The sequence below is a fragment of the Euprymna scolopes genome, chromosome 29 (assembly GCF_053919585.1).
Source record: "Euprymna scolopes isolate OS-2025 chromosome 29, ASM5391958v1, whole genome shotgun sequence".
NCBI classification, from domain to species: domain Eukaryota; kingdom Metazoa; phylum Mollusca; class Cephalopoda; order Sepiida; family Sepiolidae; genus Euprymna; species Euprymna scolopes.
This window is the reverse complement of record NC_136510.1, coordinates 101,933,669-101,948,145: the sequence shown is the minus strand read 5'-3', so window position 1 is coordinate 101,948,145 and position 14,477 is coordinate 101,933,669. Positions and strand designations below refer to the sequence as shown.

Sequence of the window (14,477 nt, the reverse complement as noted above, 5' to 3'; positions counted from 1 at the left end):
CATTGTGAAAATAACATATCGATCTTCATCTGCAAACTTCAGAAATGTGAATGAAATTATTTTTTTAATTTTCTCGATGATCGCCGGAAATTGATTTCTTTTCTACTCGCCCTTTCGTTTTTCTATTATTATTCCTTCCTTTCTTTCTTCTTCCTTCCTTTTTATCCCTTCTTTTCTTTCTTTTTTCTTTTCTTTCTTTTTTCTTTTCTTTCTTTTTTCTTTCTTTTTTCTTTTCTTTCTTTTTTCTTTCTTTTTTCTTTTCTTTCTTCTTCCTTTTTCCTTTCCTTTTTCTTTCTTCCTTTTTACTTTGTTCTTTTCTCCTTCCTTTTCTTCTCCCTTTTTACTTTTCTTCCCCCTTTTTTTCTTTTTTCTCCCTTTTTACTTTCCTTCCTCTATTTTTCTTTTTTCTTTTTTTTCTTTTTCTTTACTTCTCCCGTTTTCTTATTTTTCCTTTTACTTCTCTCATTTTTCTTTTCTTTTTTTCTATTCTTCTCCCTTTTTCTTTTCTTATTCCTTTTTATTTTTCTTTCCTCCTTTTTCTTTTTTCCTCCCTTTTTCTTTTCCTTTTTTTCTTCCTATCTTTTTCTTTAGCTTCCTTTCCTTTTCTTCTTCCTTTCTTTCTCTTTCCCTGTATTTCGTATAAATCAGACGATTCTATTGTTGGCATTGGTTTCTGTTGTGGTCTTGTTTAGGGGGTCACAATATTAAGATTGGAAAAGTCCTGGTGTTCACTGCGAGCCGTTAAACTACACGTATGCTCTCAGCTCGAAGATAGAAATGCCTGACTTACATAGTACCAGTCGAATCAATATCATCATAGATATAGGGGTGTTAACTATCCCAGAACAACCCCCTCCGAAGATTTATTTCTCCGAAATATAGTTAATCTTTCTCGAGTTGACCTCCAAAGGGTCCGCCATTTTCCTTTTTCTGTCGGAACGACGTATTTCGGTACTAGTTTGAGGGGGCTCCAGATCAAATACGTCATACAGTAGGTCCACGATCTCTTCTTCTGGTGGAGTTTCACTTAACTCGTTCGAAGTGCATTTGCGTATCTGGTTCGTTTCTCCTTTTTTTTACATGGAGGTCACCACTTATCAAGGCCCAGAAGCCACTCGGGGATAAGGGTTATTGTGTGTACAGTAATCAATGGGATAGTATATTAGTAATAGTTAGTATTGGAGATTTGATAAAGTGTCATTACTTAAGGGGGCGGGTTCATCAGGAATTTGTTTTGTTGGACTTGAAAACATACAAGTTGAAGTCGGTGGTGGGGGGGGCACGGGCAAGCGGCAGAGAGTTCCACAGGCGTGCAGTTCTAAGAAAGAAGCTTTGTTCATGGAATCTACGTTTTGATTTAAGCACGGATAAAGAGTGAGGAAAATTATTGACAATGGTTTCAATGTGGCGCTTCCACTATGTAGACCATACGGCCGATCCTGTTCTTGATTGTTCCTTGTTCCCAGAAACTATCATTATCTTTGTACATTTGGAAGAATATTTTTCTCCCAGCACATAATTCTTTTTGGGAACAGTTGTCTTTGCGGGTTTTACCTGTTTTCGCAATAGTTTTTCAAGGACTGGTCGTATTTTTCTCGCGAACATTACTTCCGCTGGACACATCTATGATGGTGTACTCTCGTTAGGCGTTATGCAATACACCTGAAGAAATTGCTGCAACGTTTTTTTCGGATGGAGTGTCCTTTGCTTTCTTCAAAGCCCTCTACAAGATGTCCACAAATCTTTCGGCCTGTCCGCTTGACCTAGGGTGGTATGTTGGAGTTGTGATGTGGTCCACTTGGAAGTCCTCTATGAACTCTTTGAAGTTTCCGGATGTCAACTAAGTGCCGTTATCTGACACTAAACAGTCGACCACTCCGAACCGTGCGAATAACTCATGAATAGTTTTTATAGTGAATTCAGCAGTTGGGCTTTTGCATCTTAAGACTTTATGCCACTTGGAGAAGCTATCTACCAGGTAGTACTGTCCAGTAAGTGGTTCCGCGAAGTCCACGTGTATCCGTGGCCATGGGTATTTAGCTTTGGGTCATGGGCTAAATTGAATTGGAAGGGCTTTATCAGTTAGTGCACATCCTCTGCATGCTTTCACCTTTTCAGTATCCTTGTCTTTTACCAGTATATGTATGAACACATTAAATTTTTATTCTGGTTGCGCCAGGGTGTCCTGTGTGACAATCCTTTAAGATTTTCTTTTGGCGGGTCGCTGAGACAATTACTCTCTCCCGATATAATAATACCTGGTCACATGTTGAGAAAGCCTCTGCTACTTGGTCACCAGTCTGCAGTTTTTCCTTAGTTTCGCTTATAAAATCGTTGTAAAGGGAAGTTCTTTCAGTGTTGCATAGGATCGAACTATAATCTTTCTCTGATCGTAGTGATGCGATCACCGAGTCTTCAAGTGGTTCACCATTCTTTTGTATTAACCGGGATATTCCGTTTGAGTGTCCTCATTTCTTGGACGGAAGAAACTTCATATCAAAGTCGTCATATAGTAGGAGTGTTCCCTATTTTTGGAGACTGTTTGCCGTATGTGCAGGCAAACTACCCTGTCTTCGAACCAAAGAGAGATAAATGGCTTGTGGTCCGTTTGAAGCTTTAAATGTAGTCCATGGAGAAATCTGTGAAATCTTCTTATCGCGAAAATGATGCGTAAGAATTCTTTCTCTATCTGGAAATAATTCCTATCCGTAGGTAGTGGAGGTTCTGGACGCGTGTGCTATCAGTTTCGTAGAATGGCCAAGCATTTTATACAGGATATGCGCGCCGATTCCATATGCTCTCACGTCACTTGCGACGATATCTAAATCTGGGCTGTAATAGGTCAGAAATAGTTCCGATGTGAGCACCTCTTTTAGCTTTTTGGACGCCATCTTGTATTCCGTCGGGTTAGTAACAAATCTTGTCCTTCCTAAGTATTTCATTTAAAAGTGCGTGCAATATATGTATATGAGGAATGTAGGCTTTATAGTACTTAGCTAAGCCTAAAAACTTGCAGTGTAATGTCGTGTGGCTTAGGCATATTTTTTATATTTTTTTATTGCTATAGATGTTTCTGGATTGAGCCGTCTACCATTCCTATCTATTATCTGCTCTATGTATTTTATTTTGTCGAGGAAAAATTCACATTTGGTGTCTTTAAGTGTGGAGCTCCACTCGTTTATCCGAAAAACGTGATTTCTATGTTGCTCATAGAATTGCTTTTCATTAGAATATCGTCCAGTTATCCAATGGAAAAACCAATGCCGCTCAACATTGTGTCGATTATCTGTTGAAGATAGCTGACACGACTTTCATCCCGAAAAACAACCTATTGAACTCGTGAGTGGTAATGCAAAAAAGTTTTGAGCTTTCTTCTTCAACAGGAATCTGGAGGTACGCTTCACTCAGATCTATTTTTGATAATATTTTCCCTCCATTTAGTTTCGTAAAAACTTTCTCGGGGCTGGGTAGCAGGTAATTATGATCCTTTATGCTGCATTCAACCCGGTCGAGAAGCTTGCGTAGGTTCTGATATCCTTCGATTTTTCCCTTTACATACACGGAGAGGGCAGCCCACTCGCTGTAATCGACTGGGGTCAAAATTCCTGCTTTGACAAGTCTGTCTAGTTCTACGCCAATCTTTTGTACAGAGGCAAACAGTACGCTGCATTTCTTTTTGAAGACTGGGGCAACATTGTCTTATAACTTGATCGTTGCCTCCATTCTTGTGGGTTCTTTTTTCAAATCCATACGTTGCCAATATTTAGGGGTCACAATATTAAGGTGAAAGAGTTCCGGTGCTCACTGCGAGCGGTTAGACTATGCGTGTGCTCTCAGCTCAGAGGCGGAAACGTTTGGCCTACATAATGCAGGACGAATCCATACTATCCTGGATATAGGGGCGTTAACTACCACAGCACACATTCCCTGATATATTTCTTGGCAGAATAATTTTTTTAGAAAGTTATTATCAAGTACTTACAAGAGCCACAACATTCTAAGTGAAACGAATTCTGTAGAACGTGCTGGGTTCGAACTTGACACAACCAGCTTGTCAGTCCCTGTTGTTAACCATTTAGCCGTTATCATCTTCGATCTCTTCATAATGCTATTAACAAATCAACTTTAGAAGTACAACTGAATAAAGCAAGATGATTGACACGGAAAAAGAAAGGAAGTGAAAAGAATACAAAAAGAAAGTAGTAATGCATAGCAAAGGGGAAACTGTCCATTCAATCTCCAATGAGAACACGTCATTTTACTCCTGATGTTAACATATCTGACAAAGGTAAATAAGAAATCAATGCGTCATATGAATTGAATAAACACATTTTTCCATAAGTGGACTTCACTGAGGATTGAACCTGTTATGTCTGATTATGTGTTCGCTGTTTAATATCAACTCAAACATGTGCAAAGGACACAGTATAATCTTTAAATAATTTATTCAACAACTTACAGATTAAACGGTAATGCAGAAGCCATTGGATGAGTCATGATATAAGTCTATGCTGCAAAACGTATTTTGCTCTCGAACTGTCATGGCGGCCATGCTCTTCTCCAAGGACCATAATTCTCCATCCGTCAGTCCAAGGAAAATAACTATTATGATATTATTGTACCTTACAAACCTTAGTCTCTCAGCGAATTAACGAATAGTCTAATTATTATAAGGTCTTGTATCAATTGAAATGAATGCCTCTCGTCTTGGGGAAGATCTATGTTCTGGCAAGCTTCTTGGTCTGACCTTTAATCCTGATTTGAAATTGAACACATGCATCAAATCCGTTGCCAAGGTCGCTGGAAAAATGGTGGGATCATTCTACCACTCTAGTAGATATCTCACTGCCGATGCAATTCGCTACCTGTATACGTCATAGGATGAAATACTGTTACCACATCTGGACAGAAGCTGCTAGAAGCACGTATCCTACATTGACAGTTCAAAATAGATTTCGTAGCCTAGCAAAGAATGCCCTTTGCTTTTCCCTGCAACAGCTCTATAGTTATTTTCATAGCAGTGGCTGGTCTGAGCTCCAATCTATAGTCCTCCTTGCCAGACTTTGACGAAAAATACTAGTCTAGTTGAAACCACTATCAATAATTTTCCCCACTCTTTATCTATGCCTAAACCCAAACGTGGTTTCCATGAACAAAGCTTTTTTCTTAGAATTGAATGCCTGTGGAAATCTTTCCGGCTGACTACAACATGGCCGCCTTCGAATCTAATGTAAACAAGTTCTTGATGAGCTGTCTCCTTTAAGTAATCCAATTTATCAAAACTCCACTACTAACGATTACTACGATATTGTCCCAATAACTACAATGCACCCATTAGCCCTTATCCTTGAGTAGCATCCCAATCTTGATAAATGGTGACTCATTTGTGTGTGTGTGTGTGTGTGTATATATATATATATATATATATATATATATATATATATATATATATATATGTATTCACCTGAAGATTTTTTAAATTATTATAGTATATCTCTATCAATAAAATTGGGTCATTTATCTCGCGGTCCTGGATATGACCTTAAACTATATCCGATGGTGAGACCCCAGCTTGCGGGCTTTGAGGAGTGTGGAGCCACCCTTTAATTGCCATTGCTCCCAGGTCTACTCTGACCCGGAGTGGTTGTACCTGTTAGGGTCCCAACTATGGGTTTAACTGATTTGAAAAAAATATATATATATTCTAATAAAAAATTTTCTTCAAAATAACTGGATTCGGCATTAAATAACCTGAAAAGGGTTGATATGCCGTAAAACAAACAAACAAACAAACAAACAAAAAACAACCAGACCATTATCTCACAATTCATATATAAAAGAAAAGAATTGTTTTCAAATACACTGGCCATATGTATGCAATCGACGCTCTAAGGTTTACTAATTTGCATATTACTTTGCAAAATGGCACTTCATTAATTTACTCTCAATTTTTATTTTCTAATTCAATGATTGTTTTCATTTCATTATGCTGTTCTTTATTAACATATTTCTTTAATTTCTACAAATTTAGCATTTTTCAGTGGAAAGGCAGTTTTTACGTCTATTCAGGCCAAGCTACTTAGGAATGACATTTAAATTAAGCACAAAGACCCCCCCCCACACACACACACTTTGCTCCAACACACTACGACCAAACAAATTAATCATTACTAAATTAAATTTCACCCTGATGTATTTTGGTTCTTTCGTACAAAAAAATCAACTATTTTATTTTCCTATGTAAAATTGTAAAGTATATTTCCTCGGAAAAAAATAAATTACACACTTACACACTGTGGCCAAGAAAACAATTCAGTAAATAACCCTCCACCAGAATAACGGTTTACAAATATTTTTATCTTGGGGATAAAGATATTTTGGGTTAAAAGATTGATTTTTGGTTTTTCTATGTGGGTGAATTTAATTCTGAAGAGTGATATTCTTCGTCTTCTCTATTTTCCCGGCCAACGCTGGGACACTAATACGCTAGTACACACACACACACACACACACACACACACACACACACACACACACACACACACATGTATATAAGGAATTTTTGTGTCTGAGTTCGTTCCCTATGGACTCGATAACGGCTGGGTCGATTTTTAGGAAATTTCACACGAAAGTACATTATGTACCTGGCATCGTTCTTAGCTAGGTGTTGTGTCGTAATGTCTCCGATGAGTGTCAATGATTAAAATAATCCGATGAAACAAAGAACAAGCGATTTTGAAAAAAAAAGTGTCACCTTACACAGCCTAACATCACAAATGCATTTGAGAAGTTTTAATATCACACAAGCAGGAAGGCCCAACATATAAAATCAACAGTAGGTTCTTTGATATGACAGAGGCGTGTTCGAAATGAATGTATCTATTTAAAGTACAATAGTAGCATGGTACTTGACTTTTGGATTTTAAACTTAAATTCAAGTCATTATATGTGGCGAAATCTGTGAAAATGAGGGTTACCGTTCAAACGACCTAGGTGTGCGTGTGTGCTTTGTCATTGCTGCGAAGCTAGGATAGGAAAAGAATTCCAAGATGGCGCCGACGGCGTTTTGTAATGGTATGATCTCGGAAACTCTCGCAAAATCTCGTTCATATATGCAAATCAGTTGGTCTTCGACAACTATAAATTCAGGTCGTTTTGGAAGGCAAGGAGCAAGGAAAGAACAGCCGGTTGGTAATTGTGTACGCTGGTTTGTGTTGGTGGCGTGTCACCGTATCTGTCTGTGTGTGTGTACTGATCGAACCGCTTTCCTGTCCCTTGGACTTTGAATTTGTTTAGATTAGACTTCAACGTCATTATATATAAGAATAATTTTATATAATCCACAATAGATTCTCTACAGTGCAATGTAAACTACAATGTATTGTGAATTTAGTCACTGGTAGAGGCATGTGAAGCTTCCTCCTGGTGCGTCGCGGTGGATCCCAACTAAAACAGGTAATCAACGGATTTGAAAAAAAAAATGGGCTCTTTCATCGGTTTTGATGACAATAAAAATATGGTTGTGTGAAACTTTCGTTGATCATCATTTAATCCGGGCAACGTCGAGTCATTCTGCTAGTGTATGCATATAGTCTTTTTTGGGTTTTTTTTTTTCGAATTCTGTGCATGTTTTGATAAAGAAGATAAAAGTAGAGACGGAGGGTAAAAATATTGAGTTGAGAGGCGCGTGCGCGCGCCCCCACCTACCCACATTTTCTCGTAGATTTCTACTTAAGTAGTTTGTAGATCTTGAAGGCATAAACGTCTTGATGTACTTTTTTTGAGTCAATTATATATACACGTGCACACACTCGCACACACACACACACACACACACACACACTCGCACACAAACACACACACACACACACACATGTTATTATTTATTTATATATGCATGTTGAAGATATGCAAAAGCTCACTAACGCAATGTTTATTCTGTTATTCATCTCCGTTCACGCCACCAGCTTTATAATACCGCTGTTCAAATATTTGTAGACGCTTTTTTTTTTTCTTTTTCAATTTCTGAATATTGATAAACTTGTTTTGTGCATTTTGTCAGCTTCCCCAGGGTCCTGAAAATAATAAATAATCGCACCACCCCTTTGTTTTATCCCCCTCCCTTCATCTGCCACCGTCAATGTTACCCAATTTGCCAATATAGGTGTAGTTTGACTTCATTATCGCTATTAAATAAGAAAATTAATTTGAACTGTGCTGCGGTTCCGAGCGTTGCTTTCTATAAACTTTGTTTATATCATATTCTCAATTAAATATTTCTTAGATTTGTTATTACATAGAATTATTCCCTTATATATATGTGTGTGTGTGTATATATATATATATATATATATATATATATATATATATATATATATATATATATATATATATTGTTTTCAATTTTAGGCGAATAATTGCAGGTTTCTTTTGATGTGGTACATTTTAATTGCATTGAATAATTCATAACTTTCTATATACATGTTTTTTTTTTTTAAATTTTGGTTTCGCTAATATACAGGAGATAATTTGGCGGAAACATCAGCATCCTCCTGTTTTCAGGAGCGATGGATATTTCCTCCCGCCCCTTTAAAGGTTGTCTACACAAGATGAAGCAACCACGTACACACACCTCTCTCTTCTGATTAAGTTTCGAGATACAATGGATACTTTCTGAAAGGTTGTTTGTATGAATATCTGTTCCGAACCAAATATTCTTGAGAATCCATGATTGCACTTCCGTTGAATAAGGTTTGTTTTAGTCGAGTGGCAAGGCGAAACCGAAGAAGAAATGTTGAGATAAGCCAAGGCGGAATAATTTAGAGTTTTCTTCTTCGACACACATTTGCCTACCACACAGACAGCAACTGATATTCCCTAAAAGTTACCCATGTAAGTGCTGACAAGGTTGTATGTTGCTTAACCTTTGTCATCTAACATTTAGACAGGATTAACATTAGAATATATGTTATGTTAACATAAGTTATCACTAGGGCTATGACAACAGCATATTCTTTTTCTTGTTTTGAATCTCATGTATATATCTATTGATATCTTATATGTTTCTATATATGTTATAGAATGGATCAAGAGAGAGAAAGGGGGAGGAGTGTGAGTTATAGTGTAGACACGTTGACCGGAAGTCAAGATCAGCTATCGGATTGCGTGTGAGTCATGTGATCAGATTAGCTGAATCGGGGAGATTTGGTTGGGACTTGGAAGAGAGCGGATGGCTTCGCCGTTGTCTCCTCCCCTTCACTGAAGGGGAGTGGAACGAACGCTGACTTGGTAGAAATAAGACCTAGAAGAAGAAACCACACAGGCCAAATTCACTTTCCATTCTTCTGCGATCGATCTGGAAGGTGAATAAAAAAAAAAACTATAGAACCAATTTCTTGTCTTGGAGTGAAATAAATCTTCGTCCCCCAAAACAGATACCAGTCTCCCTCCCAGACGGGTTCTGGATATGACCTTAAACTATATCCGATGGTGAGGGCCCCACCTTGCGGGCCTTAGGGAGTGTGGAGCCACCCTTTAATTGCCATTGCTCCCAAGTCCACTCTGATCTGGAGTGGTAGTACCTGTTAGGGTCCCAACTATGGGTTAAATAGAATCCGACTTAAAAAAACAAAAAAAATATACTCCATTAAAAATCGTTCCTCAAAATAACTAGATTCGGCATTAAATGACCTGAAAAAGGTTGACATGCCGTAAAACGAAAACAACCAACCAACCAACCCTCCCAGGCGAGATTTCCCAGATGGACCAACAAAATGGCAGAAGGTATGTTCAAAATGCATGTCACACACACAACGACATAAACTCTGATAAGATAATCAGACACTCAATCCTTTTTGATACGACAATACAACATATAGAGTGATGTGATTCTCGGTTGATTAACTGTATCTGTGTCGGATATACACTCGAGAGCTAAAACAATGAAAAGAATATGCTGTTGTCCTAGCCCTAGTTATCACCCATGCATATCTATAGAAGACAGAAATTTAATACAGTAAATTATTTTTTACACGAAATTATTGTTTGACAGAATACTCCTTTTAGATATTAAATTTTCCTTATGTGGGGAGTTTCAAAGAAATGCGTACTTCTCACCAGAGAAAAGATATTAACAAATTCATATTATAGCGAAAGTATGAATTTGCTGGTACTGACATTAATTGAAAACAAGTCATAAATCCAAAAGAAGTTTTTAGTGTACTAAATTAACCTACTTAAACGTATAAATTTATTTTTGCGCATGCGTAAACGATGCACATTCGTTCGACATACGCTTTCCAAATGTCAATTTTTTAATATATATTAATCATTTGTTGCATTGCTATGTATTTTTTTCGAGTGAGAACTTTTTGTTTTTCTGATGAATCCATGGAAGAAAGATCCAGAAGGGACATATAAATATCGGTTGTTATTCTGTGAACGGTCACCCATGCAAGTACTGACAAGGCTTTAAGTTGCTTAATGTTTGCCATATAACGAGAACTGGTATTTCAACATGAAAAAGCCGTAATGTGATTAATAAAGAAAAGTGGAAATAAGTTAGTGTTAGTATAGGCTTGCCCCCCCCTCCCCCGTGTGTGTGTGTGTGTGTGTGTGTGTGTGTGTGTGTGTGGAAGAAGGGAGATCCTCATTATTCCGCCTTAGCTTATCTATTTCTTCTTCCGTTTCGCCTTGCCACTCGACTAAAATCCCCCCCCCCGCTTTGGGTTGAGCACTGTCGTAAATAATATTTCACCCGCTGCTTATTTAGCGATTAAGCGAAGCTCGCTATCTGCTTGTTCGTAAACAAACTAGTAGCTCGAGCACTATAAGGCGATGGGCAAGTGTTTCTTTAATAGGCATTTGATGAATCATTTACGAGCACCGATTCTTGGTCTAGTGGTTAGAGATGCCGACTGTCAACACGATAGTTGTAGGTTAGATCCATGGCTAGGGAAAGGTGCTAGGTGCAAAGAATTTACTGTTAATTTTATAGGCCTGTTTCTTCTGCTTGTGCAGTCCTAAAAGTTTTCAAATGCACTTGTGATGTTAGATCGTATAAGGTGTCAACGTTTGTCAAAATCTGACTTTCTTTAATTGGATTTTTCATTATCGATTTTCGATACTTATCGGAGGCATTCCACTAGAAAAAACTATTTAAGAATTTTCCAGCGAAAAAACTGACCCATTAAATTATCGCCTTATTAGCTTCGTTTCTCTCGTTGCCAAAAGTTTTAAGTCCTTAATTAATCACAGACTAGTTCACCACCTCATAGATACTAAACTTCTTTTAGACCAATAGTATGGATTTAGGCATGCCCATTCTACTACAGCTATTCTACCTGTAATATTGAAACGTATATGCCATGCACTGGATAAGACAGGAGAAGTTACAGCATTAACCCTAGATATATCCAAGGCCTTTGACAAGGTATGCCATGATACGCACCGTGTATATATATATATATATATATATATATATATATATATATATATATATAAATAAACCATATTCGGATGTTATAAAATAAATAAGTCGATTAAAAAAAAGAAAAAATCACGAAATGTAATAAAACCCGTAGCGCGTTTCGTGAGAAAGACTTTTCAGGATACATGTCTGAAAGAAGGATCAGAAACTTCTTTTTTTTCTTTTTTTTTTTTTTTTGTAGAATTGTTGTAATAATAAGCGAAAAGGGATAGAAAAAAAAAAACTTAGATGGAAAGTGTCCTGCCAAATAGTTCCAACTGCACCCGAAGGTTTCTCTGCTTTCGCAAAGTAGAGGGGCTAAAACCGATGGCAAGCGCCTCAAGGACAGACAAGTGGAACTTAGTGCGTCCTCTGTGCAAAACAGAAAAACACTCCGGAGAGAATGTAGAAGCACAGTCCTTTTTATCTACTATATTTTCGATATAGAGGCCCCGGCCCCTCCCCACTTTTCTGAGGCGGTATTTCTTGAACTTATGGAACTGGCTACTAAGTCCAGTTTCGTCAGTTTCAACAACGTGATGTATCGCCAGTTTGATGGTATATTGATGGGATTCCCCCTTGGACCAACTCTAGCCAATATTTTTGTCGGGTTCTTGGAACAGTTGTTTGTCAGTAAGTGCCCAAGACCGGCCTTTTACATGCGTTACGTTGACAACACTTTTTCTTGCTTCACTACGTATGGCGAAGCTGTGCCTTTCTTTAAATTATTAAATAATTTGCACCCTTCCATCTCAGGAGGTGGAAAAAGATAACTCCCTTCCTTTCTTAGACGTTTTAGTTTCTAAATGTTGGTCTTCAACTCTGTGTTTAGCAGAGTTATGGGTTTGTAGTCCTCTAACTCTTCCCCTCCGTGCCCGTCACCTTTCTTCAGCTATGTGATCACTCCCTTGGTTACCTGCCCTGGGATGAATCACTGAGCAAACCAATGATTGAGTGAGATCTGCTCTGCGTGGAGTTGGGCGCCAGGTTCGAGTCATCTGAATAATTCAGAGTTCTCTCTGACCTGGCGATTGGCCCGAAACGCACTTCCACTTAACAACATACAATGCAGTTCTGGGTTTTTGGAGTCGCATGCTTTTCCCCGTTGCGGGACAACGGCCGTAGAAACGACTGATCACGCTTTCTTCGATTGCTGTGAACTCCGCCAGTACTGGTCATATGTTAGTGAGGTGACGGCTCGCATCGATCCCAAGCCTCCTCACCTGATTACTGTATCCAATGTCGTTGACACCGTGAGACTGGGAAAGACAAATGGTCTACGTTACAATCCTGGCCGTGGCGAGAATGGTGATTTGGACGTCGCGTCTGCAAGGTGGCCGGGGGCGGGGGATTGTCTTTTTCTGATCAGGATCTGATCGCTTTCTTTAAACACTAACTACGGGTGAAGGTCAGATGTGATAGAAGAAGGCTGCATCATGCGGCATTTGACAGAAGATGGATGCATGTAGCAAGTTTGTGTGTACGAAAAGGAGCCAAGTTTGAATACGTGTTCCCCACCTAGGTGTGGAACGCACAGTTCCGTCAAGCATAATTCATTTTCAACCTCTTAGCTAGCCGAGTGAATGCTTCATCCCTTCCCAACTAGGAAGCCTCCAAGATCCCCATCCCCTTCCTATCTGCAATTTTTCTTTTCACCCCTCACTCTAAATTTTACCCATCTTGGAGAGAAAGAAATCAATCACTAACTCCCCATCCCTCACCCATAAAATTTTCTTTTCTCCATTTCGTCCCATCTATAGAGCATTCCCACTTAAAGACCGGCCTGAAGGAGCTCAGATTCCTTTACAAACCAAAGTGGAACAGGAGCTCTATCAACTAGACGGGGTTGGGAGGGTCCTACTAACCACTTTTGTATTTTTCTCCCCCCCCCCCGCCCTCGGCACAAATGAATTATTGTATCATCATTGTTGTTATCTTTTTTGTTTTTACACCGAAATAAAAATGTTTTAAACAATTGGGTGCCAAGTAGGAAAGGGCGAATGCAGTATTATGGTGAAAGAAGATTCTAGCTAAGAGAAACTTTAGTTTACTTCTAGAGCGACAAGGATGACCAACGACCCCCATCTGCCCTCCTTTTGAGTTGGCCTTGTGCCTAAGTTTTTTGGTCATGTTCATTTTGTGCCTGAATAAAAGATTTAATATCTCAAAGTGTAGTATCTGTTCCGGTAGATACTGCAAGCAAAGACCATATGTCGGGGTAACCCCACATATAAGACCTTGGTTAATGTAGGGGCAACCCTTCATACCAATTGTCACTATCCAGCTCCCCTACCCCCCTACACCCCGGGGAGGTGGTCCCCATTTCCCCTTCACTCCTCACTTTAAAAATCGGCCTTGTACCTAATTTGTTCGGTGGGGGAGCAAATACCAACCCCACATATAAGACCTTGGTCAATGTAGGTGCAACCCTTCATACCAATTGTAACTATCCAGCTCTCCTACTCTCCGGGGAGTTGGTCCTCATTTCCCCTTCACTCCTCACATTAAAAATCAGCCTTGTGCCTAATTTGCTCGGTGGGGAAGCAAATAAATACCCTTTTCTTGGCCTTTTGGCCAAGATCAAAGTGTAGTATCTGTTCTTACTACATGCTGTACTTATGTTTGTAACTTTGTGATATAAAGTGGGGGATCACTTTTCTGTATTAATTTAATGTAAAATGATCACCCACTTTACAACCAGTCGGTCTCAAAGCCATTCAAGTCATTCTCCAGATCATTCAAGTTGTTTTTGAAAGATTCCAGTTATTTTTTAAGCATTCAAGTCATTCTTAAGGTCATTCAATTCATCCCTAAGTATATTAAAGTCATTTTAAGTCATTTACTTTTTATTCATTTAAGTCATTTCAGCCCAGTTTTTGGTCATTTTAGTTTATCTTTAAGAATTTCATGTCAATCCTACATTCATTCATTACACGAGAGCACGCAACTAATGACTATGGGCCTTGTTTTTAAATCGACTTATTTATTTTATTATAATTTAACATCCGAA

General features: G+C 38.5%; 1 pseudogene; it reads left to right on the top strand.

The window, feature by feature from the left end:
- Window positions 1–14,020: 14,020 nt before the first annotated feature.
- Window positions 14,021–14,158, top strand: LOC145252960 (U2 spliceosomal RNA; annotated as a pseudogene).
- Window positions 14,159–14,477: the final 319 nt, after the last annotated feature.